General features: G+C 49.3%; 1 protein-coding gene across 2 annotated transcripts in view; it reads left to right on the top strand.

Annotated features, from left to right (window-relative positions):
- CRIP3 (cysteine rich protein 3) overlaps positions 1-26,173 on the top strand; it is a 743,798-nt gene that overhangs the window by 84,326 nt on the left and 633,299 nt on the right. The gene's annotated exons all lie outside the window — the stretch shown is intronic.

The following is a 26,173-nucleotide window of genomic DNA, read 5'->3' as shown; positions in this document are numbered from 1 at the left end:
ATCTCCGTTTTACGGTGGGCTCGCAACACTACCAGTTTGCAGTCCTTCCGTTTGGTCTTACTACTGCGCCTTGAGTCTTCACCAAGGTGATGGCTGTGGTGGCTGCACATCTCAGAAGGTCAGGGATTCCGGTATTCCCTTATCTGGACGACTGGCTGATCAAAGCAGAGTCTCCAGAGATAGTGCTCCATAATTTGCAAGAGACAACTCAGTTGTTACACAGGTTGGGTTTTTCGATAAATGTACCCAAATCTAACCTGGTGCCCTCCCAGCGCAACCTGTTCATAGGTGTGGTACTGGATAAAACTGTGTTGTGCATTTCCTCCTCCTCAAAGGATTCACGACATACAGGAGTTGATTCCTTTATTATTCAATGGCGCGGTCGTTCCAGTCCTGAAGGTCCTTCGCCTGCTCGGTCTGATGGCTTCCTGCATTCTGTTGGTTAACAATGCACGTTGGCACATGAGGGCACTCCAGTGGTGCCTACGCAGGCAGTGGTATCAATACTACTACATTATCAGGATATTGCTGACCTTACCGGAAATGATTCTCCTGACATTTTTTGTCTGACAGAGACCTGGCTTCAAGAAACAGATACAGCTTTTCTCAATCTGGCCTTTCCACCGGAGTACTCGTTCCATACGCTCAATCGCTCCTCTAGAGGTGGTGGTATAGCCCTCGCTGTTAAATCATGCTACCCTTGCGATTGGAGAGTTCAAAAAATTGCGGGTTGCGAAAGTGCCTTGTTTAAGGTCTCTATCACACCCCATTTTACCTTTACAGGTTTGCTAATTTATCGTCCCCCGGGCAGCGACGTGGCAGTTAGGGAGGCCTTCCCTGATGCCATTAGTTCGCTGGCAGTAGGCTGTGCCAATTTTTCTATCCTAGGAGACTTGAATCTCCACTTTGACACCTTGGCTCTGCCTGCAGTGAGCGGCATCGTGGCTGATCTTGAGGCTCTTCAACTGCTTCAATTGGTCTCGGATCCCACCCATGTAGGTGGACACATTTTGGACCCCTTCTTTTCAAACCTAGCAGAGGTAAGTGTTGTCTCCCCTCTCCCCATGTCCTGGACGGACCACTCCTTGGTGACAATTCAGTGTCCATTGCCTGAGTCTCCTTTTAAGTCCACGACACGCGTTTTTCTCAGACGTCGCTGGAATAAATTAAAATTGGAAGACTTCCATCGTCTTCTTTCTGAGGACCCTTGGGGCCCGGTGGAGAATGTGGAATCTGGTTATGACCGTTTTTGCGAATGGGTTACCAGAGCCCTTGACTCTCTTATTCCAATGACCTCGAGAGTGCGGATCGCGGGACCCCAGTCCTTGGTACGATGGTTCTCTGCGTGCGTTGAAAAGCTCTTGTAGACGCGCAGAGAGAGATTGGCGGAAAACCTATGACATCAGTAAAAAAGCCATGTATTTGGCCACCGTCAAATCTTATCGCGCTGTTTGCAGAGCTCGGGCAGCATTTTATGCCCTCGAATTTCCTAACGGCACGAACCCAACAAAAACCATCTTTAAAGCTCTCAAGGACCTAGTGGCTAAAAAGGCCTCTGCGGACGCCATTGGTTCCAACGCACATTGCGAAACGCTGGCGGCCTTTTTTCTGGAGAAGGTTCATACCATCTATAGAGCCTTTCCTATGGCTACGCCCACTGGCGAAAGACTGCATAGCCTTCCTAGGCAGGTTGTTTTAGGCTCTCTCCCCCGCCTCACACCGGAAACTTTTAAGACACTGGCCCATCAAGTTAAGTCGGGGTCTCCGGTAGATCTGTTAAAGCCAGCAGTGTTTAGAGATCTGGCACCCTCTAATCTTCTGCCAGTTTACGATCTGATTAACATCTCGCTAACTTCTGGTCAGGTGCCACTGAAGTGGAAACAGGCAGTAGTAATGCCCATACTAATGAAGCCATCTCTCGATACCAGCAAACTGGAGAATTATCGGCCGATATCGCTCCTCCCGTGGCCGGCTAAAGTCGCGGAGGCGCATGTTAACATCGCCCTCACAGACCATCTTTCGCGCAATAACATCCTGGATGATACGCAGAATGGATTCCGAGCTGGCCACAGCACGGAGACAGCCCTCCTATTTATGGTGGAGCATCTTCGGGCAGTGCTTGATGCGGGTCAAACGGCGGCGCTTGTTTTATTAGATCTGAGCGCGCCGCCTTTGACACCGTCTCGCACGGGATCCTTCAGCAGCGCCTTGAGGAAGCGGGCGTGGGTGGCGTCGCTCTTCAGTGGTTCCGCTCGTTCCTGGCTGACCGTTCTTTCTGCGTGGCTGTTCCGCCCCATCAGTCCAAATCACATCCCCTGACTCTTGGGGTCCCGCAGGGATCCTCGTTGAGTCCCACGTTGTTCAATCTATACGTTAGGCCGCTGGCTAAGGTCGTAAAGAAGTGGGGTATGACCATGGCGTCATACGCTGACGACACTCAGCTAGCGGTCACGATCAGCGGGGATTCTGGGGTGGAGGCCCCAAGATTCCGGGATGGACTACGGGCGGTGGCCAGTTGGATGACGTCCAACTGTCTCCAACTCAACGCTAAAAAGACAGAAATGATGGTCTTCGGCAAACGAGCGGAACTTTGGGGCGATGCATGGTGGCCCTCAGAGCTGGGTCCCACCCCCACCCCTACTCCGGTTTCGGAGATAAAAAAACTTAGGGGTGTGGCTGGACCCCACCCATAGCTTTGTATGCCACACCAAACGTATTGCGGCCTGCTGCTTTGGCATCCTGCGCAACTTGAGACCTGCACTTAAATTCTTTGATGCCTCAACCAGACAGCTCGTGGTACAGGCGACGGTGTTGTCTCGGCTCGACTATGCCAGCTCCCTTTTTATAGGGATAAATCAGGCCGAACTCACCCGTCTCCAACGTGTGCAAAATGCTGCTGCCAGAGCAGTTGTAGGTTTACCCAGGTTTTTTTCTGTCTCTAACACCTTGCGCTCCCTTCATTGGTTACCAATTAGGCAGAGGATCCATTTCAAAGTGCTTTGTATGTCCTACAAGATTCTTAAAGGTTCCCCTGCCCAGATTCTTCAGAACCGTCTGTCTCCTTACATTCCAGGTCGCTCTCTACGTTCATCAGACCGCGAATTGGCAGTAGTTCCACGTTTTAAACGTAGTCGGGCTGGAGGACGCTCTTTTCGTGTACATGCAGCCGCCCTGTGGAATGCTCTACCATTTGAAATTCGGACCCTTGCTGATCTGCTCTCATTTCGCAAGGCTGTTAAGACCTTTCTGTTCCCTTAGTCTCTTCCCTTTTATCTAGTTGTGTTATGTGGCCTCCTTGTCAGGCGCCGGGACGCTCCTTTGCTGGAGCAGCTGTGCGCGTAATAAATGCTCGTAACATAACATAACATAACGGAGATCTCAGGGAGTCTGTGAGGATCTCCAGAGAAATTGCAGCGGATCTTACTTGGTGGGGAGTGGAAGGCAACCTATCTCGAGGGAAGCCCTTTCATCTGCGTCCAGCTGTGGCCACAGTGATAACAGATGCATCCACTCTAGGGTGGAGTGCTCATCTGGGGGATCTGGTGGTCAAGGGTCTTTGGTCTCCAGAGAAAAGGTTGCTTCACATCAACCTTCTGGAATTGCGGGCGATACGTTTGGCTCTCAAGGCCTTCCTTCCTTCCCTTCGCTGTTGGTCAGTTCAAGTCCTGACTGACAACACCACTGCGATGTGGTATGTCAACAAACCGGGAGGAGTAAGGTCACAGTGTCTCTGTAGAGAGGCTCTGCGTCTCTGGTCCTGGGTTCAGGACCATCAGATTTGTCTGATGGCAAATCATCTGGCCGGAGTTCTGAACGTTCGTGCAGACAGTCTCAGTCTGCAGTTCTCAGCCGACCACGAGTGGAGGCTCCATCCGGAGGTAGTTCGTCTCGTCTTTCGGAAGTGGGGAACTCCTCAGGTGGACCTGTTCGCCACTCTCGCGAATGCTCACTGCCGGTCATTCTGCAGTCTCCAGTATCCGATGCAGGGAGCTTTGGGGGATGCGTTTCAGTTGAGTTGGGACTCGCGTTTCCTCCCATACCCTTGATTCCTCGGATTCTGAGGAAGATTCGCCAAGACCGGGCACAAGTTATTTTGATTGCCCCGGATTGGCCAAGAAGGGGTTGGTCCACAGATGTTCTCCACCTCTCCTCGTGCCCTCTGCTCAGTCTCCCTCACAGGGCAGATCTCTTCTCCCAGATGGAGGGGCAGGTTATACACCCCCACCTCCAGACCTTACACCTTCATGCCTGGAGATTGAACGGGGCAACCTGAATTCCTTTTCTCTCCCACCTGATGTGGTGGATGTCATTTTGTCTGCTAGGCGTGACTCCACCAAGTCCATCTATTCATATAGGCGGTCTAAATTTGTATACTGGTGAGGAGAGAATTCTGTTGATCCTTTGAGCGCCCTGTTGTCAGAAATACTTCAATTTGCTCTTTCATTGGCGCAGCAGGGCTTTGCTGTAGCTACAGTAAAAGGTTATTTATCAGTTTTATCAGCTTTTATCTGTTTACCGGATCAACCATCTTTGTTTAAATCTCCCATTTATTTATTTATTTATTTATTTATTTATTTAGAGATTTATAGAGCGCCTGGTGACCCGGAGGCATCCCCGCGCTATAAAGTCAAAAGTCAGAAACGAGCAGAAGGAAGCAAAAAGGACCTATTTAGGAAAAAGAAAGGTTTTAAGCTGCTTGCGAAAGCGCAAATGGCAAGATTCCAGCCGCAGGCCACGGGGAAGCGAATTCCAGCGTGCGGCTGCCCTCACAGAAAAGCGACGGCCTCCCGTGCGTGCCTTCCTAAACTTGGGGACGGTTGCCAGTCGCTCACTATCCGAGCGCAGAGATCTCGAGGCTTTGTACGGGGTGACCAGACCCGCTAAAATCGGAGGGCCTTGCCCATTCAGAAGCTTATGGGAGATACACATAGCCTTAAAATTGATCCTCTCTCGCACAGGAAGCCAGTGGAGGGTTTTAAGCGCTGGTCTAGCAGAGGCTCGAGAAGAAAGTCCCATCAACATCCTGGCTGCCGCGTTTTGTGTTCGTTGAAGTTTGCCAAGAGTGTCTTCAGGGGCCCCTAAGTAAATCACATTGCTGTAGTCCAGTCGTGAAAGTACCAATCCTTGGACTAGGAGCTTCCTGGACAGAGGGGGAAGCAGAGGGAGAATCTTACGGACAGAGCGTAAAAGTCCAAAACAAGTTCCTGCTGTTTTTTTTGCCTGGATTTTCATGGATAAGTCCTGTTCGAGCCAGACCCCCAGGTTCTTGATTTCTGTTTTGGGAGCGGGAACCTCACCCATAGTATCGGGCCAGACAGATGGTGGAATCGCTGTCCATTTTTTCCCCAGCAGCATAATTTCTGTCTTAGACCCGTTAAGTTTGAGTGAGGAATCGCACATCCAAGGATGAATTTCCTGAAGGCAGTGTAGCAGATTATCTGAGCATTGGTCAAGATGTGAGAGAGAGACGACCAGTTGCGTGTCGTCCGCATAACTCACAATCTTGATACCAAAGGGGGCAACCACATCTTCCAGAGGGGCCATGTATGCATTAAAAAGGGTGGGACTAAGTGAGGAGCCTTGGGGCACCCCACTTAGAAGGGGAAGATGGTCAGAACGAGAGTTGCCATCCCAGACCTGGAACGTGCGGCCCGACAAGAATGACTCTATCCAGGCTAAGGCAGTGCCCCCGAGCCCCGCCCTGGCCAGCCGATGGATCCGTACACGGTGATTCACCGTGTCGCAGGCTGCACTTAGGTCCAGGAGGATCACTGCCACTGATCCCCCTGAATCCAAAATGCACCTAGCCTCCTCGACCTAGATTCCTGGTAGTGAGCACGGGGCGTCGATCGCCATGCCGTGTGCTCGTTGTCTTAATCTCACTCGGATTCAATCAGTGGCGGGGGTGCGTATTCCTCGCCGTTGTTCATTTTTTTTCTTTACTGGTGGAATTAACTGTGAATTAATTTCTGATTTCTGTCGCATCATTTCTTTTCAACCTTTTGGGTCTAGTAGCAGTTTTTTGATCACTTCACAAAGATTAACTATTTGTGAACACGGAATTGCTATATATTTCTCATACGAGAAGTTTGTTGATAACTGTTTGATTCAATGTGTTATTTGTATAGTTGTTGTAAATATGTATAAATGTTTTGTATTTGTATATAGGTGTATATAAAGTGTTCTTCTTGCCTATGAAAAAGATAAATCTTACTAAAAATAATGAACAAAAGGGTTAAATAAAATTACCCATACAAACAAAGAAACGTCGATTTTTGTTTGTTGTCTCATAAACTTAAGGCGAGACTAAATAAGTAGGAGGGCTAGCATTTCTGTTCTGTTCACTGTCAAAGGCCATGTGGGCATCTAGTGACACGAGAGCCGCCAACACCCCTGGACGAGTGGACATCGACTGGAGTACCCCAAACAGCTGCTGCAGATTGAGCCTGGTATTCCTGTGGGGCATGAAGCCCGACTGATCTGGATGGATCAGGGATTGGATTACCGCTCCCAGTCGAGTGGCCAGAACCTTGCCAAGGACCTTGGTTTCAAATTTAAGGAGGGAGATGGGTCTATAGGAGCTACATAGGTCCTGTGGTTTGCCTGATTTATGTATTACGACTATCGTTGCTGACCTCAGGTCACTCTTGTAGGAGGGTGGATACCTGACTATGGTTGCCCTCAACTTTTTGCCTGGTGTTTTGCTGGTTTTCCGACTTAGTTGACCTGGGACCCTGCTATTCAGGGCCCCAGGCCCACTGCTCTCTCTGTAAAATGGATTCCATGTACCTTAGGTACATATCTAATTGGATACTGAGTCACCTTATCAGTCCCTGTACAGTGTACCTTAGGTACCCAGGGCATAGGTGTACCCAGGGCCTACCAGGGGCTGCAGCATGTATTATGCCACCCCTGGCTGGCCATCCAAATCTGAAACAACTGGCTGCACGACAGCTGGGGCAAGGTGGTGTAATCACCCTTTGCTTTAGGTATAGTATTCCTATATCTAACCCTAAAATGGACACATGTATTCCTATCAGTCACTCCTATGGCAGGCCTTATCAATCCTGAAGGCAGAGTGCTTGGAATTATGTGAGATGGTGCTCTGGCATGAGCTGAGCCCGTTTGCAGTTTGCGGAACCAAGTCCTAATAGCTGTTCCATGATAACGCGTACCATATACTCTTAAGTGCATTATAATCCTCGCGGTTATTTGCCATCTTTGGTATCGCTTTATCAAAACATGTCGAGTAAGGTGTCATACGAATTGGAATACTAACCCCTCGCCAATTCTGGCGATGGGGTTAGCATTCCACCCTTCTAGAGGGACACGACATGTACGTAACTGTGAACCCCGGTTAAAGTTAACTCAAGCCTAAGCATCACAAAATGGATGCTGCCACCACAGACCCAAGTCTGACCTCCTGCTGCTGGGAGTCCTTCCAGCGAGGAGAGGTTGGACAAAGGGTTTCCTGTCCGGGGCGGTGCTAGCACCATCCCAGACAGGGTTTTGTGTATCCCAGGTAGGCAGGGCTGAGAGGAAGGTGACTGCAAGTGGCACCCCGGTGCTCACTGTGCATATGCCGGCTTGAACCAGTTCCAGGGGCACACCAGCCCCTGAGCTGGGGAAAGTCCGGAGAAGGGAGAGGGGTGTAACCACCCCCCTCCTGGTCCCACCCATGGGCAGGACCTAGTCACGTGCCAGCCCCTTTTTTTAGAAAAAAGGTAGGAGCGGGCCCCCTTCCCAAATTAGATAATTCTGAATCTTGATGACTTTCCACGAAAGAACTCTTGAACCTTTCTGAAGACTCTCCCTTGTGGCTAAGGAGTAGCCACCCTGCACCAGCGGGCACCATCTAAGCGCATGCGGTTTGCTGTAAGTCCATCCTCCGGATCAAGACTGCCCAGCTCGACGAGACCCGGATTCCCTGGCACCTCTGACCTCTACCTTCATCATCAGCCCAGCTGAGATTCGTGAGTGTGACGAGACCTCGAGGGACCGGCTATCTTCAAGACTGCACGACGCTTATCCAGCACGACCGCCGAGGGATCCTCGAGTGAGTGCTTTGGGGTTTGAGAAGCCCTAACCCTGAGCAGCTCCAGCACCCAAGTCCAGCCCCCCAGCATCCACGAGATCTGCGTGGGGCCCTTCTGCTCTTTGCTGCTCACCGTGTTGTCCGGCCACTTGCCTGCTGGCTTGTAGCCCTCCTGACGATGAACCACAACACTTCCATCGCTGGTCTGGTTGCTCCAGACTGGCCCTAGCTCCCCTCCAACAGAGGAGCACCCCGGACCCTCCTGGTCCACTCCAGACGCCATTTTGAGTCTACCGCGTGGGCTTGACTTTGCCAAGGTTTGTTTCCCCAATCCTGGGTCCAGCATCGCCGACAGCAGACTTCGTGGGACAGCTCGCACCTCCATCCTGGTCGCCGACAACGCCTCCTGGTCCGAGAGACTGCAGAGCCCAGCGTCGCCTGGTCGAGGTGACTTCATCCGGTGCCATCCTGGTGCCCACCTAATCACTGGCTAGTGATTAAGAACTGAGTCCCCTCTGCTTTCAGGTCGTCTCCATCTTCGATCTAGGCTTGGATCACTCCGGACTTCATCACTGGTCACCTGCCAGCAACAACTTCTTTCAGGCTCCATAGACTGTAACGAGGATTCCCGACTTCTTTTGAACCCTATGCAGCCGCAGCCCCTGGGCTAGGTAACCTGAGCATTTCGGTGCTCCAACGTAGGTTCACTATCTAACCGTCCAGATCCTTTTTCGTTTTTAGCCTAACTAGTCGGATTCGTTTGAGAACTGTAACTTTACGAAATCTAGCATCCATAGACTTTGTCCCGCATCCCGCGTGAGAGTGCACACTCTGCACCCGATCTCCCTAGGCCTCCTGCTCCTAACCTGAAGTTCAGTAGTGTAGTCCTAGCGATCCTAAAGCCTCTGGATCTTGTTACTTACCTGCTAGTATTTCGCATTCCACTTTTGTAGTATATGTTTTTTTGTGCCCCTCGGGCATTTGTGTAAATTGTGCAACTTAAAGTATTTTCTTGAGAGTTTTGTTGTGTGCTTAGCTCCCTGACTCATAAAGAGTTCAGGGTAGACTTGTTATAAATAAATATCCTTTTATTTTGATAACAACTTGTGTGGTGTCCTTTCACCTGGTGTTCAAGGGGTATATGTGATGGTATAACAGCTGGCTTAACATGCCCTCTAGAGTTTAGCCTAAAGACTGCTCTTGTCCATGCTACTAGGATAGCTGGTCTATAAGGTTGACTTACAACCAATCATCAATAAGGGTCGTTTGGAATGATACACAGTGATCACTAGAATAGTGAGCCCTACATATCAGGCCAACTTCTCACATTTATGAGCAGCGGTTGGGATTTGAGCTTGCTGCTGTTTTACCACACGTATCCTAAGAATATCATTTCAAAGATCACATAAGTACCAAGGTACATATAACTTAGCTTAGAAAACTCTGAGTTCTACTGAACCAGCTGTTGTAGTGTAACGGGGCCTAGCACACCCTGACTACAACTCTAGCAAGGGATTAGTAGGCAAACAAATAGTGTAGGTAAGTGCACCACTTACACCTCACTAGAAAAGCATGTCAGACAAAGGAGGAAACTCTGAGGCCCCCCGTGTGTCAGTTGACCCTCCACAGGTCATATCAAGATGTGCAGCTCTTAGCTTCCAGGAGATGAGACAAGTGTGTACCTGCAGGAAGCTAAAACAGGGTTCTAACCCTACCATCCCATTCCTGATTGGTCTCTTAGAGACTTATGATGCCTGGAGGGCTTCTAATACAGTCCCTCCTAATCCAGATGGGAGCATGCCCCCCTTAGAGGGAACCCTTGGGGACCCTGACCTCAACCTCAATGGAACAGTTAGTGAAGGAGAGGAAGAGGATCAGGAGTTGTCAGGGGATGAGGCAGACAAGGGTCAGTAGAAGTCAGTAGACTCACCAGGACCAACTTAAGCTGGCATGAAAATGGACTTGGGGACCCCCAGGCCCACTCTCAGGCAGGCTTAACATTGGGAATGGACGAGTTAGGTCTCTATCCAGAGGCACTAACAGATCCATTCGAACCAATGGCTCTCAGACCTCTTCTCACAGAGGGATGACATCCCCTCAGAGGAGAGAGCATGAGGCCAAGATGAGGGAAGTAAATCTGAGGATTGAAAGGGAAGAACTTGCCCTGGCCAAAGAGACTTGCCTTTGCTAGAGAGCAGAAATTGAGTGGGGCAGACCCCACTGGTGGCAGCATTTTACCTAGAGAAAAGGACAGGAGTTTAGACACTAGACACCTGAGTAAGATAGTGCCCCCCTTTAAACAAGGGGATGACATCCACAAATGGATGACTGCTTTGGAGAGGGCCTGCACTGTCCAGTGCGTCCCCCAGAGTCAGTGGGCAGCTATCTTGTGGCTCTCCTTTGAAGGCAAAGGTAGAGATAAGTTCCTCACTACTAGAGCTGAGGATGCTACCAATGACCAAATCCTGAAGAATACACTGATTGATGGGTTTGGCTTAACAACTGAGCAGTACAGGTTGCTGTTCAGGGACACCCAGAAAACTCAGTCTCAGGATTGGTCTGACTTTGTGGATTGTGCCACTAAGGCTTTGGAAGGCTGGCTACTGGGAAGTAAGGTTACTGATTTCAAAGGATTGTACAATCTAATTATGAGAGAGCAAGTCTTAAATAATTGTCAGAACCAGTTATTACACCAGCACCTGGTAGACTCTGATCTGACCTCTCCACAAGAATTGGGTAAGAGGGCAGACAAATGGGTCAGAACAAGGGTTAGGCCTAAGAACCAGGGTGGCTGACTAAAAGAAAGAATCAACCAAGCCTCAAGAGCAGGGTGGGAATAAATCTTCTGATCAAACCCCAGGGCCCCAAAAATCTCCTGAAAAAGGGTGGGTCCCAAAATCCTTCCAATTCCCAAAAGAAACCTTATTGTCATACCTGCAAACAGGTAGGCCATTACAAAACTGACAGCAGTTGCCCAAAGGCCAACAACAATAAGGAGAACATACCCCCAAATAAAACTTCCCAGCCTCCTGTTACTACTAGTAGTAATCCCCCAGGTTGTGGGAGTGCCCCCAAGAATCTGGGTGCATTTTCTTTGGGAGTTCCTGGGGACTCTGGCCTAACCAGGTCCCCTGACTTAGATACTCTTGTCTGTGAGACTGGCATGGGGTTTGCAAACTTGACATCTTGTCCCAACACTTTGGGCAAGTACAGACAGGAGCCCCTCATCAATGGTTCAAAAGTTGAGGCCTACAGAGACACAGGGGCTAGCATCACCATGGTGACTGAGAGCCTAGTCCCCTCAAGGCAACTTATAACCGGAGCCACATACCAGGTGATGAACATTGATAGAGTGCAGAGAGATCATCCCATAGCAGTGGTAAATCTCAGCTGGGGAGGTGTCACTGGCCATAAGAGAGTGGCAGTGTCACCAAACTTGCCTGTAGATTGCCTACTGGGGAATGATTTAGAGATCTCAGCCTGGGCTGAGGTAGAGCAAGAAACCCATTTTAAAATGGTAAACCTCCATGGTAAGGTTAGTGGGGCAGTGATAGCCACAGCCCCAGTCCAAGATGTCCTCCCTGAACAGGTCAGGAGGGCTGTGCCAGTCACAGCCCAATCTCAGACAGATTCCTTCCCTGAACAGGTTGGCAAGGCTGTGATGGTCACAGCCCATACCCAAACTGAGTCCCTTCCTGAAAAGGTTGGTGGAGTTGTGATGGCCACAGCTCAAACTCAGACAGATAATAGTGTTGTGAAGCCTGAAACTATGGATCACTCCACTCAGACAGAGAGCATTGAGGAGGAAGAGAAATCTCACTCTCACCAGACTTTAGGAAAGGATCAGCCTCCTCAGGGAACTGATCTGACCCCTTGTGAATAAACTGCCCCAGAGGTAGTCAGGCCTAGCCTGGCAGAGCCTCTGATGTCAGTGGACCCTTCCAAGGTGGGACCCAGTCTGGAGCAGGTAACCTGCCCCTCTCTACCCTGCCTCAATCAGCCCAGGGCTGTAAAGGCCAGGGAGGCCAGTGGTGGACCCCAAAGGGCCCCCTGTCCAAAAGAACTCCCCAATCAGCAGATTAAGGGCACTGAAGCTAGTAATCCTAGCCCAGTGAAAATAAAACAAACGTGTAGGAAATGGGACCCCCGGCCGGCCAGGGCTTGCGCCACAGCCAGTCAGAGACCGCCACTCCTATGTCAAGACAACCCCTGCTCACCCTCTAGGTAACGCGGCGCGAGCAGTCAGGCCTATCTCGGAGGTCATGTGTAAAGCATTTGCGCACGCACCCACCAACAACATCCAGGGCCTCCCACAAAAGGAACTCCACACAAAGTATATATGAAAATAGTCTTTGTATTAAGAAGGACACATAGGAACACCCACTTTACAAGGTGCCAGAGGCACGGGCAGGGTTTACAAGGGAAAAGGTACAGGGCAGGGCCAAGGGACCCCTGCCAGGGGTATGCACATGATGGAACTGGCATTAGAACACATATCAACTGGGAGCTTCCTAGAACTAGTACTAGAACACATAACAACCAGGAGCTTCATGGAACTAGCAGTAGAACTCACTCTAACCAGGGACAACATACATGGGACCTCGGATGTTCAGGGGGGGGGGAGGAAGGACAAGGTACATAACACAACAGAGGCCCCATCAGCAGGGCAACACGTAGTAACTCTCCGAATCACATTAATGTTAGCTAATAGCGTTCCACAGGCCAGCTGGCCTTTCTGGGGCTAGGACACCCAATGTCACGATGTTCGGGGTAGGCTGCAGGTAGCCAGGGACAAACCTACACGTGGCAGCTGCCCACAAAGTGCTGGGCAGCTGAGGGGCATCGTGGGAGCCTCGCAGGCTCGGGGGAATAATGGTGCTATGAAGGAGCCTCTGGGACTCCAGAACAAAGATGCTGGGCGGAGCCTCGCCGGCTCGAGAGGACATGGGGCAATGCTGGAGCCTCTCGGGCTCGGGAAGCACGATGTGGGCTGGGGCCGAGCCTCGCAGGCTCGGCGGGACAAGGACCACGGGTGGAGCCTCTTCGGTCTCAGGATCAAGTGTTGGGCAGGCGGGATCCCCCCTCGGGGGACCCGGCATCACCGGGGCCCCCACGGGCCTCTGAGCTCCCGGACACTCGCGCTGGAGGGAAGGGGCGGGCACCGGCAATGTTCCCCGACGCCCCGCTTCTCCTTCCTGCAGCACTCACCGGTCGGGGGACGCGCCGGTCTCTCCTCGCTCTCCTGGGCTCCCTCTCGCTCCTGGGGGCCCCGGGGGGGGGGAAGCGGCAGTTCTCCTGGGAGGAAGCAGGGGCGCGGAGTAGGCTCCCGCCGCTCCCTGCCTTCTCTGGCTCTCTCTCGTCGCCTCGCCAGCTCCTCGGGCCGCCGACCAATCTCAGCGCGGCCCGGGGAGTCGTCAGCAGCACATCCCGGGTCAGCAGCCAATCCCAGCGCGGCCCGGGGATGACATCACACGGGGTCCCGGGCTGGCGGCGGTGACTCGGGGGAAATGACGAGGGCCAGGCTCCCTCGAAGAGTATGGCAATCACGGGGATAAGCGAGGTGATCACTCGCTGGGGCTCGGGAATCTCCGCAGCACAGGGTAGGCACCGGCTTGGGGAGTATAGCGTTCCCAGCGCTCGTAACATGGATAAAGCGCTCCAAGCACTAGAGGGCAGGAACCAGCGCTCCCAGGCGCTAGGTAGGTCGAACAGCGCTCCCAAGCGCTGTGGGTCAGAAGAAAGCGCTCCCAAGCGCTCCCAAGCGCTCCCAAGCGCTAGATGAAAAAAATAGCAAAGTCCATAAGGAGTCCAGGACCTTTGGTGGAGCACAGCAGCTCCTAGAAGGAAAAGGCCATCAGAAGTCCAGGAGTAGGGCAGGGCCCAGGGAGGCAAGCCAACCCTGAGCCCAAGCAGCAGCAGCCCCTGGTAGATTCAAGTTGGGAACAAGAACCTTTTCAGAGTGACACAGCACCCTTTTTATACACAACATCCTTTGTCTAAAAGGGCAGGCAGGGAGAGAACCAGCTGGATCTGGTTATGGGGGATTCTTTTCACTGGCAAGGCTAGGGACATCAGACGCACCCCAGGGGGTGGAGCCAGCATTGTGTGGGGAAAACCCAGCCTCATTAAGGACACTCAAACCAGACAGTCAATCCACAAGCAGACCCAGGCTCACTCCTCCCCTCACATCAGCATGCTAAACCCTCCATTCACCACCGGGGCAGACCCTCCCAGATTCTGGGAGCCAGGCTCACCAGCCAGGCTCAGCCAATCACACGCCAGGCACACATTCCACTAATATGCCAACTTCTAAAAGTGGGACTTCTACACTAGACACACTCATGCCGCATATACCATTGCGCAGCATTCAATCTCACGAGTTCATACATACCAGACTTGACCCTGCACACCCTACGCATCGGGAACTACCAGGGACACATACATTACCCATGCATTCCTATGGAAGGGCAGGTCTCTCTCTCTTCACACGCACTCAGAGGGGGAATCACCATCCTGTGGTAAATAAAAAACTAGTTATTTACGCCGTTCGGACTTTCTATAATTACCCAAGAAAATGGTAATGCATAAAAATGAGGAGCAGAGTCCGTGGTCTTCGAGTTGAAAGGGTTTTATTCCAGAACTCGGGAGAGCTCCTTCACCAAGCGGGTTCAGGAGTAGTCTACTTTGCTTGAAACATATCAGCACTTTTATACAATACGAGTACAATCAGAAAGAAGGAGTTTCCCTTAGACTTGATTCAATCATTTCATGATGTAATCATACAGAAGACATAGCATACTTGTTCTCGTTTAAAGAATAACCTGAATAGCATTTACACATAGACAAACATATTGCATCGGGGTGATTGAGGTAACAAGTTACAGGGTTGCTAGTATCTGAGGACAGAGAATCGAGGCATTGTCACAGGGTCATTTCTCTCGGAAAGGTAGAGAGGACGAGGCATTGTGCGTTCTTTGCTTCGTACACAAGGGCGGGGATGTCTCTCAATGGTATGTGTGTGCAGCGGGGAAGAGGGAGAATGGGCTGTAGTAAACCATTCTTCTTCGTGGCTGTCTCGTGTGCTTGATTAGGTCTCCCCTTGGTTGTTAACCCAACTCGTGGCTGTCCTCATAAACTAGGAAATCATTGACGAGCGAGAGCTGCTCGTTCGGTGACAGGGTTAGGGAGGGGGTTTTCCGAGTCAACCATCCGACTGACTCTGTTCTGGTCTAAAGGAAAATATCGAACGGAACGGAAACCCATAGGATACATGATGGCTGGTCATTATTCTTTGCATGTGCCAGTACTATGAGAAAGAGAGCAGGCAAGAGTGGGTATAACGGGATTTGTGCTTGAAGTAGGAGAACCGGCTTGCCTGATCGATGTTGGGGTGGATAGGGTGCATGATGGGACACCAGGCGGAAAAGAGTTTTTTTTAGTCAAATTCCACATTCCCTCCTTGTCCCATAGAAACCCTATTACAGAACTTATTAATCAATTTCTATATTCATCAGGTCATATACTTGCTCCTGTAACATGATCATTTCATTTTTCTTTCCTCTGTTTCGTGGACGAGGAGTACAGGAAGTGGCAAACAGTCCACAAAGGGCGGGGCCACACTGGACACAGAGGCAACAGGTGAAGATAGTGGCGAAAATGAGGCCCAGGACTGTTAGTGCCTTCCACCCCCAGGTAGACAGGAGATCCCACAACCAGCCGGTCAGGGACCATGTGCCGGTGTCCATATCCAAATTGTCGGATAGAACATGAAGGCGGGAGATGGCAGAATAAACTGATGGGGCGTTGTCTGGAATAAATACACAACAACTGGACCCTATTACCTTACACACACCACCACGGTCGGCTAACGACATCTAAAACTATACGGTGCTGCAGTGTCATGAGCCTGTCTGCAGCTACCTCAGCTGTAATGTTATTTAAGGCGCCAGTTGTTTCATCTATGGCGGCCTGAACTACACGGGTTAGTTGCCGGATGTGGCGACTATTTGCCATAGGTCCCCAGAAAGGGAGAAAACCTTTAAAGAAGTCTCCAGCTTCTTGTCCTGTAGTATCTTCTGCATCTATGACCCCCCTTCGTTGTCTTCTAACTTGGGTCAGAGGGTCAATCAGGTGGTAATTGGCAGGGGCTGTGTAAGTTGGTGGTAAAAGGAATGCGATGTAGCACTTTCCAGACCAGCCTTGGGGCAACCAGGTGCGTGCATGGGGTCCACAAATGAAATGGGTGTTTGGGGCAGTTACTATGGTTGGAAAATCGGGAGCAGGCAGTCTGTATGTCCTGTCACACTCGCTGTTCCCCATTACTTCCCCTTTTCCTTTCCCCCTTATGCAAAACCGGCCGTTTTGCGGTACTACCCAACCTCCTTGATCTGTCCGTCTTTGATCGACGGAAAACATTTCCCTGAAGGAAGCAATGTCACGGAACTGAGAGTAACTGATATTTTCGTGATCTTCGGCCCTCCCCCAGGTGACAGTGAGATCCACCATTTTAGAAACAGCCTTTACTATTTTGGTCTTTACTTCGTTCCAATTACTCTCGTTTTTCAATTTGGTCGGGGGAATGTTTCTGACTGAGGCAGAGAATATCATGGCTAAGGCATAGGGGGATCCTGAATAACCAAACGGGAGGGAGAAAAAGGGCATTCCCTTATGTACGGAATGTGGCATCAAGCCACAAACCCAACAGTTTGTCTTGTTGACTATGAGCTGGTGTTTATGGAAGGTGGAAATGAATGTATTATTTATAAATTCCTTTCTTCTGTCCTCGAGGTGTGGGGGAAGATCAACATGGGAATGCATAGTGGTATTCTTTACAAACGTGGAAGGATGTGGAGGGAAAACTGTACATAAGATCCATCCTAGACAGGCTGCTACACAGCAAACAAGCAACATTGTAAATAGAAAGATCGAGAACCTGCTATGCAGTAATTTTACATAATTAGTCTTTTTCCATTGACGCACTGCGTCATTTCTCCTCATAATGTCCATGAATTTAATATCAAGATGTCTCTGGACACGAGATCAAAACGTCTCCCAGCAGCCGCTTCACCAAGAGCTTGTTCCTGGGCTTAATTAGCCACCGGTGCGTTATGATCAGGTGAAGTGTCTTTAGTCTGTTTTTGGTGAGATCGCGGCCGCGATCGGTATTCCTGTCGAGGAGTGAGTTCTGGAATTGGTGAAATTATATCCGGGGCGTTTGTAGCTGTTGAACAAGGCACAGTGTCTGTGGGTGTAGGTCCAAAAAATTTCTGACAGTGGCTAGCGTGGAGCCATCCTTTGCGTCCTTCTACTTTGACGGCTGTCCTCGTGATCAGGAGGACCAGCTTAGGAGCTGTCCATCTCTTCTCCAGGGGGCTGGTACGATCGAAATTCCGCACCAATATCCAGTCGCCGGGCCTGATTGTGTGTTCTCCAGGTGTGGTGTGGTCTGGAAATGTTGCCGTAACCTGTGAACGACAAGATTGGAGTGCAGACATCAAGGATGCCAGGTAATCTGTCAACATATTAGAATCAGTCAGTCAGTTTTCTAGGCGAAGGGACACCCCAGATTTAGGAGGTCTCCCAAATGTTACTTCGAAAGGGGACAGTCCCGTCCGGGAATGTGCCACCATTCGCATATAAAAGAGAGCGACCGGGAGGGCAGTGACCCAGTCTATCCCTTTTTCTGCACATACTTTGGCTAGTTTTGTTTTCAAGGTCTGGTTGTGCCTTTCTACCAGGCCAGCTGCTTGAGGGTGTTGGACACAATGGAATCTCCAGGAATATCCCAATAAAAGAGAAACAGCCTCCATTAATTTGGAGGAGAAAGGCTGTCCATTGTCTGAGTAGACGACCCTTGGTAACCCATACCTGGGGAAGAATTCTCTCACTAATTGCTTAGCGGTTGTCTGGGCACCATAGTCTGAGACGGGGTATGCTTCAGTCCATTGTGTCAGTGTACACACTACCACTAGCACATATTTGTACCCTCTGCATCTGTCCATCTGGATATAATCCATTTGGAGGACTTTGAAAGGGTGATCAGGAGGCTGGAATCCACCTTGTTCTACTGGTACACCTTTACCAGGATTGAATTGGCAACATATCATGCAAGTTTTTTCTTTTTGTTTGGCTGCAGCTCTCAGATGTTTGTTAAACCAGATATTCCGTAAACTGTCCAGCATACCTTTTTCGCATAGGTGGGCGGGGCTATGGACCGTGTCAATTATGACTTGTACCATGGAATCAGGGAGAAACCACACGGTTCTGTCTTTGGTCATCCAACCCTGATCGGTCTGGACCCCTCCTTGTTCAGTCCATTTCTTTATTTCCTCTGCGGTGGCATGTGTCTGAATGTCTAGCACATCTTTCAAGGGGTCCCTCACTACCATAGTGACAGTCTGTGTGAGTAACTGAGTGTCTGATGTGTTCACTGGATTCTGGGCTGTCTGTTTAGCAGTCTGGTCTGCTAAGTCATTTCCTTTAGATATGGTGTCTGTAGCTTTGGTATGTGCTTTACATTTCAGAATAGCTATGGCTGTAGGTAGGTGTATGGCATCTAGTAGGGCTTGAATCAGGGGACCATGTTGTATTTTGGCCCCATGTGAGGTAAGGAAACCTCTTTCTCGCCATAACACTCCAAAATTATGAACTACACCGAATGCATATTGGGAATCTGTATAGATGTTCACTCTCAATCGTTTTGCCCATATGCAGGCCTGTGTCAGAGCGATGAGCTCTGCTGCTTGGGCTGACAGGATGTCAATTCTTTGTGTCTCTATAACTTTACAGTCTGTTGTTACTGCATAGGCTGCTACTAACTCTCCAGCGCTTGTCCTCATGCACGATCCATCCACATAAAGTGTTACATCAGGATCTAGAAGTGCAACATCTGTTAGGTCTTGTCTTGGTTTTGTCACTACGTCTATCATCTCTTCACAGTCATGTTGTGTCATGTCATCTGAGCTTGAGGGCAAAAGGGTAGCAGGATTCAATACATTGCATCGTCTGATCTCTGTGTGGCTGGAAGAGCGTTAGTTCGTATCCTGTCAGTCTTGCTACAGTCAGGTGTTGGGTCTGTGTTCTTTTCAGAAGGACTTTCACAGCATGTGGCACTTGTACTATCAGGGGATGTCCTAACACTATTGAATCACTTTGTCTTATGGCCAGGGCTGTAGCCGCAACAGATTTCAGGCATGCAGGCAAAGCTTGCGCTACGGGGTCCAATGTGCTAGAGAAATAAGCACAGGGTCTGTTTCTTCCTGCTTGGTCTTGTGTGAGGACGGATAGTGTTGTTCCGTCACGTTCTGTCACAAACAGGGTAAAAGGCTTGCTATAGTTCGGGGTTGCCAGAACTGGTGCTTGACACAGGGCTAGTTTCAGAGCTTCAAATGCTTGGGAGTGTTCTGATGTCCAAGGGAGAGTTGTATGAGTGGCTGCTTCCACTGTGGTTAACTGTATGAGTGGCTTGACTATGTGGGCATACTGAGGGATCCATTGTCTGCAATATGAAGTGAGACCAATGAATGCGCAAACTTCTTTCTGTGACTTTGGCTGTGGAATTGTCGAAATCAGTTGGATTCGTTCTTGTGTTAGTTGCCTACCCTCTTTCGACAGCAAATGTCCTAAGTAAGCCACTTGCTGTGCGCAGAACTGTAATTTTGAGGGAGACACCTTGTGACCTTTGTCTGTCAGGAAATGTAGGACTGTGAGAGATGCTTTTTCACATTCTGGTTCTGTCCTAGCTGTGACGAGGATGTCATCTACGTACTGTATCAATGCTGTGTTGGCAGGCATATTGATACTGTCAAGTTGTCTTTTTAGTGCTTGGCTGTAGATGCTTGGACTTTCTGTAAAGCCTTGGGGAGCTCTAGTGAACCTGAAGCTTCGTCCTTTTAAACTGAATCCGAATAGATATTGACTGTCGGGATGTATAGGAATGCTAAAAAACGCATTCTTCAAGTCGATGACTGTGAAAAATGCAGCTTCGGGATCTGTGGCAGTCAATAATGAAGAAATATCTGGGACCACCGGATATTGTGGGATTACACATTTGTTCAGTTCTCGGAGATCAACCACCAGTCGGTAGACCGGGGGTGCCCGAGGGCCAGTCCTTTTGAGGACTGGAAGAACTGGAGAATTACAAACATTTGAATCGGTCTCTATCACCACACCATGCTCTATGAGTTCTTGGATTATTTTTAGTAAGGCTTGATCAGCCTCGGTTGGAATCTTATATTGTTGTATACGGGGTAGGACTACACCCTCCTTGAGCGTGACTTGATGTGGGGTGATGTCCATGTATCCGACATCAGTCGAGCTTTTTGCCCACAAATGTTGTGGGATGTCTTTCAGTCTGGGGTCGAATTCTTTGACTGTGAAATGTCCTTTGAAATCTCGTAGGAACAATTTTACTCCTTCCGGTGAACAGCATATCACTGCCCCTAGTTCTTTAAGTGTTTTAATTCCTAGTAAATTCTCTGGGCACGTTTCCGTAAGGACTAGATCAGTAGTACGTGTCAGAGGACCCACTCCTAAAGAGACTTGTTCAGATACTTTGTTTATGATCGGTTTTCCTGAAAAGCCCAGAGATATATTATGTGAGCCAGAGAGAGGAAACTCTGGGACTTCCTTATGACTTATGGTAGTCCTACTTGCCCCCGTGTCGATGAGGAATTTTCTGTCTTGTCCCAGTAAGTGAGCTTGTACATATGGACCTTTCTGATCTACTGGAACTGGGATAAGGGGCAAGTCACTTTCTCTCTCAAGGCTGTCTCATACATATGGCTCAAAATCGGGGTAATCTGACTGTACGCTCTGGTACATGTGCGTGGCAGCAACAGGAGTCTGAACCTGTGGCGGTGTAAGGGTTTGGGCCTGCTGAGTGTTACCTGTTCTAGGAGTGTGAGGGCGTTCTTTCGTCTTTCCTGTCGCTATGTTATGTTTCAGAACTGGACATTCCTTCACAAAATGGTCCTGCTGCTTGCAGTAGTTGCAAGTACCTTTATTGGTCCCCACATTACCTTTGGGGCCCGTATTTACTGGTGCCGTCTGTGCAACCAGTACCTTCATTTTTGTGTCTCTCACTCTTTTCTTTTCCTGTTCCTCCCTTATTCTGTTGTGGTGGTACTGTAACATCTGTAACATTTGTGAAGGGCTATTTGCTTGCCAGGTACTTTCAATTTTCAACACTCTATTTCTGATGCGGGGTAAGGCGTTGTCCACCAATTTGGACACAAAAAGATGAGGATATGCCTCGCTGCTATGTGCGAGTCCACTATTTATAGAGAAACATTTCTCTAATCTGGTGTAGTAATCACCCGTGTCCTCATCTGGCTTTTGTTTACAGGCAGAAATGGCATCCCAATCTTCCTTTTTTGTTGTCAGTAACAGAGACTAGACCTGTATGAGGAGACTTGGCAGTTCTCTTACGCGTTCACTTAGACCTTCACCTGGTTTTCTGTCGGTCTCTTCTTGTTCTAGGGCAGTCCACATGATCTTTTTACCGCCCACCTCCCAATCCTTTTCCTTCAATTTGTCAAATATCCCTGTAGGTAGAATTACTTTAAGGAGTATTATTATATCTGGATACGTAAAACTACCCATTTGGAGGATATCTTTCAGCTCTCTATGAAATCCTCCGGGATCCTTTTCGTGAGAGGGCACCATCTTTTTCATTTCCAATATCTCTAGTTTGGTGAGGGGAGTATACACATGTATTCGTTGCAGTGTACCATCTGGCTTGGGTATGGGGTGGACTTCTCGTAAGGGATATTGGCCTATACTGTAAGGTTCATGATCCGATGAAGCTAAAGTAAGTTGCAGGAAACGGAGGCGCAGGTCCAGAATGGTGTTAATCAAGTCAAGAAATACTTTATTCGGTTCGAATTTTCAAAACCATAAAAGTACAAACATATATAAAAAGTGGTCCAGGAATCAAGGTACATCATTTTAAAAAAGAAGTTACAATTAGTAATGCAGCAAAATTTAAAAACGTTACAGAATAGAAAACCAGATTCAGTTTTGCAATACACAAAATGGTTGGTACATGTTCTACGCCCAATTGATCTTTTTGCCCAGTCTCATCGCAATAGTTAAAAACTTGGCCACATTATAAATTTCCCAGATATTAGTTAGCATCTGGAGATATAATACCGCTGGTTTAACCTGCCTGAAACCTTTCCCCTTCAGCAGGGGGATAATGAATTTTTTCCTAATAGTTTTAAAGTGGGTACAAAAAAACAGGAAATGGGCAGTGTCCATAATTGAATAACCGTCACAATTACATATACTCAGTTCCGAGTCCCTGGTCCAGCCAGGGCGACCACAGATTAACAAGTGAACCTTGTTCAAGCGGAACTTGGTAAGAAGGTACCTGTGACTTGGGTTATTTACAGCTTTCAAGTAAAGTTCCGGTTCGTGATCTGAGGAAACAATCAGTGGATGCGACCTAACAGAAGGTTTTTTCAACTCCTTGCTTTCTCTGTCCATTCCACTATGTAGCAAAAAGGTATTCTTTGCCCACTTCAGATCAGCCTTTACGAGGGCAGAGGGGTTGTGGAACAGCTCTGGCCTGCCCAGCTTAACACAGGATTGTTCAACATATTTTAGCCAGGGAATCTTGTTCCAATGGTCTAATTTAAGGCAATCCTTCAAGATTTCGTGATTGACATCAAGCTCTGGGTTGAGCCACACAGATATCCATTTCAGGAGGGGAGCCATAGCAATTTGATCCTCCAGGAAATCCACCCCGCATTCCTGATGTACAATGAAGTTTGCTGTGGATTTTGGTAGAGAGAGAATGGACTTCAAAAAGTTGTCTTCAATCACTTGGAGAGATTTAGCGGGCATGAAACCCCACAGGTCCGCGCCATACATGGCAATAGCTATGCATTTAGCGGCGTACACTTTTAGGACAGCCTCTATGGGCTTCACCCCAATTTTGCGTGAGAAACCAAGGACTGCAGATACGGAGCGTGCCAAGACCTTTTTTTTCTCCAAAATTTGGGGAAGCCAAGTGGAGCGATCATCAAACACTACACCCAGATAGGGGAATCTAGAAACTCTGGATAATTTGTGGCCATTACAGTGTAGAGACAAGGCATATTTTTTGGCCTTAACATGGGATCCAACCACCATTACATGGGATTTCAAGGTAACCAGGCCACCTCTAGCCCGCCCTCTCAATGAATTGACAGCTGGGAGGAAGAAGGTGGTGTATCCATCCAATGTAAGCAGATTTTCAGTCACCCACGTTTCCTGCATAGCGATAATGTCCATAGTGCCTATGAGGTCTCTCCAATGGGGGTCATCGATTTTGTTCTTGAGGCCCGCTATGTTCCATGTGGCCATTGCGATCACCTGCCTGCCTCCTTTGTTCCCGTCAATTGCAGACAAATCTGTCCCCCCCCTCCATGACCTGTTCTATGGTGAACGTTCGCTCAGCACTTGGATCAGGATTTGAGTCTTGTGGGGGGTGACTACTCTGTGGGGTGGTGTGTAGGGCGGATTGTGTAGCAAAGTAACCCAATGTTTGTCAATCTACCCAGTCCATAAAGGACGGGTGATCGTAATGATTGAACGTTGGGACATTAAAATAATTTTCCTGCCCGATTACGTGATGATAATCCTGATATGGATGTTTATTTTGGGGGCCAGCGAAAAAACCACCCTGAAAAGGTCCAGCTCTTCTTCTCCTGACCACGGTCCACCCATCCTCACCCCCCTCCTCCCAGCCACGTGATTGAGCCTCCCAGGGGGGATTATGCCTCTGTCTATGGATGGAATCCTGAGGGCCCTTTAACCAACTCCATCTTTTGTCGGGTTGGTTCCCTTGAACATAAAAATAGGAGAGAGGCCTGGCCGTGACCGTGCTCGCCTGATGGCGCGGTATACCAGTACAGATGTAATTTACTACCTGTGGGTGCTCAAAGGTGACTACCACGCAGTCACCTTGTAGGTTTTTCCTATTTCCTCCCACCCAGGGAGTTCTCTCTACCATTAGGATGTTACTAGGCATGCCAGGCGGTAATGGAAAGTTTTTAGACAGCCAGTGGCACGCCTTATTTTTTAGGGTTTGGTAGGACTCCGTTTCAGTTGGCCCAAGTTCAGTGACCCCCGTCAGGATTACTACGTAGGGGCATGCATCCGGGGGAAGGTGGATGTTTCTCCGTGATTCTCTCTTTTCCTTTGGGGTTTGATCCAATTTAGGGGTCGGAGGTGTGGGTTCTTTAAACTTAACCTGAGAGGTAACCTTGGGTTTAGCAGGGTTAGAAACTAGTTTTATGTCAGGGGTTTTTGAAGAAGTGCCCCCAGTGATGATGGAATTGGTGGGATTAGTGGGCGTATTTTTTTTAAGAGAAGGGGTATTTTTATTAGCCGAGGGAGGCTTATTCATGGCCTTTTTTACGGGGAGTATCTTGTTATCCAGGCTGAAACTAGGAGCGCTTATATCTTTATGAATGTTTTTTAAGATGGTTTCTAAGCAACGCAACCTGGCTTCAATTGGTTCAAGCAGGATTTTCAACATTTGAAAGATGTTATTATTTACCATGTTTAAGCTGTTCCTATCCTCCTCACTTCTAACATGATTATCTACTTCACCACCTAGATCCAAGATTTCCTCTAGACTACTATCTATGACTGTGTCATCTGGTAAACTTAGCGGTAGACCCACATTAGTTTGTTTGGCTCCATCGATGTCAGCGGTATTAGCCACCAGAACACTATCAGAGTTTGGGGGCACCAAATCTGAGGTAGTCTGATTTAAGTTCTGAGTGTTCAATGCTTTCTGTCGCTTACGTGTGACAGGTTTAGACTTTTTTTTAGGAATTGCTCCCTCTTTCAAGCCCCTTTCCAATGCATTTTCTACGGAAACATCCACAGACTCGTTTAATGAACCACTCTCTGCTAACAAAGCAAGATTAGGTGTAGCCTCCAAACCTTCTTGCGAACTAATAACATCATGAGCCCCCTCGTTGTGTACAATAGCTGAGGTGTTTAAGTTTGTGACTGCATGTGGCGTACAGGCTTGTGCTATGAGGCCTAAAGAGGATCTCCTGGCCAATGCCAAATCTTGAGACACCCTTCTGTCCATTAATATAATCCCCTCATCTATTAAGGCATGGGTCCGAACGATAAAATCATCGAGGGTACCTGTCAGTTTTTTGGCTCCAGCAGCTGCCATGCTTCTAGTCTCTCGACAGTTCATTACAGGCCAAAAATAATACAATTACAGTGCAAGGCAGCCGGGGTTACGTGTAAGCAGTAGAAGATTAGTCTCTAATGTTGGTCCCAGTGATAATAACAAAATTAACAGTGAGCAAACTTACAAATATGTAGAGGATCCGTTGGTCCGACGAATGGCAAACAAATGACAAAGGGGATGGCCCAGGCCAGGCTCCTCAGGCCTCTGAGGGCCACAGAGGGCCCGCCCTTTGCCCGGGCTTAGCCCCGGGCGTCCCGCACGCGTCCCGCGTAGCGGATGTCAGCAGTTGCTAATGAGGAGAAGAGGCGGTTAGGGGCGGGGCTACCCGGGAGAGCGTCCAGGTGCAGGGGATGGCTGTGCAGGGGATGGCTACACAGGGACTCCTGGGAAATGGAGTCCCTGTCCCTCACCTGGTGCTCGCAGCCCGGGCTGAGTGTTCTCTCCTTCCTTTCTCCCAGTGAGGCACACGGTGCGCCGCCGAAGCTCTTCGCCTCAGCGAGGCAGTCCTGTCCAGCAATGCGGGCGAAGCGGGACCCGCGCAGCGGGTTCCGCGAGGTGTGAGGCAAAGGGTCAGCCCAGCAGCAGGAACGTTGTAGGCAAAAAGGTCAGCCCAGCAGCAGGTACGTTGCAGGGATAGTCCACAAGGGTCCCTGGTCAGCAGCAGTTTAATTGGCGTTAATTGGTGTTAATCAATTCCGGTCCCCGAGACCTCCATCTATCTGTCACTATTTCCTGTAACAATTTGTATAGCTTGTCTGGTCGGTGGGAGTTATTCTCGTATAAGGTAGCCAGGTGTTGGGGGCGTGGCCAAGCAGCATGGCCGACAGGACGTGAGCTCTGCCAGCTCCCGTCCTGCGGACCCGAAAATCCTGTGGATAATCCTGCCCAGGCTCCGGTGTGCCATCCTGAGCGACCGGACACACTACGGAAGGTGC

This window comes from Lissotriton vulgaris, chromosome 6, assembly GCF_964263255.1.
Source record: "Lissotriton vulgaris chromosome 6, aLisVul1.2, whole genome shotgun sequence".
Classification (NCBI taxonomy): Eukaryota; Metazoa; Chordata; class Amphibia; order Caudata; family Salamandridae; genus Lissotriton; species Lissotriton vulgaris.
The sequence above is the reverse complement of the archived record's forward strand: the minus strand, read 5'-3'. Positions and strand labels throughout refer to the sequence as shown.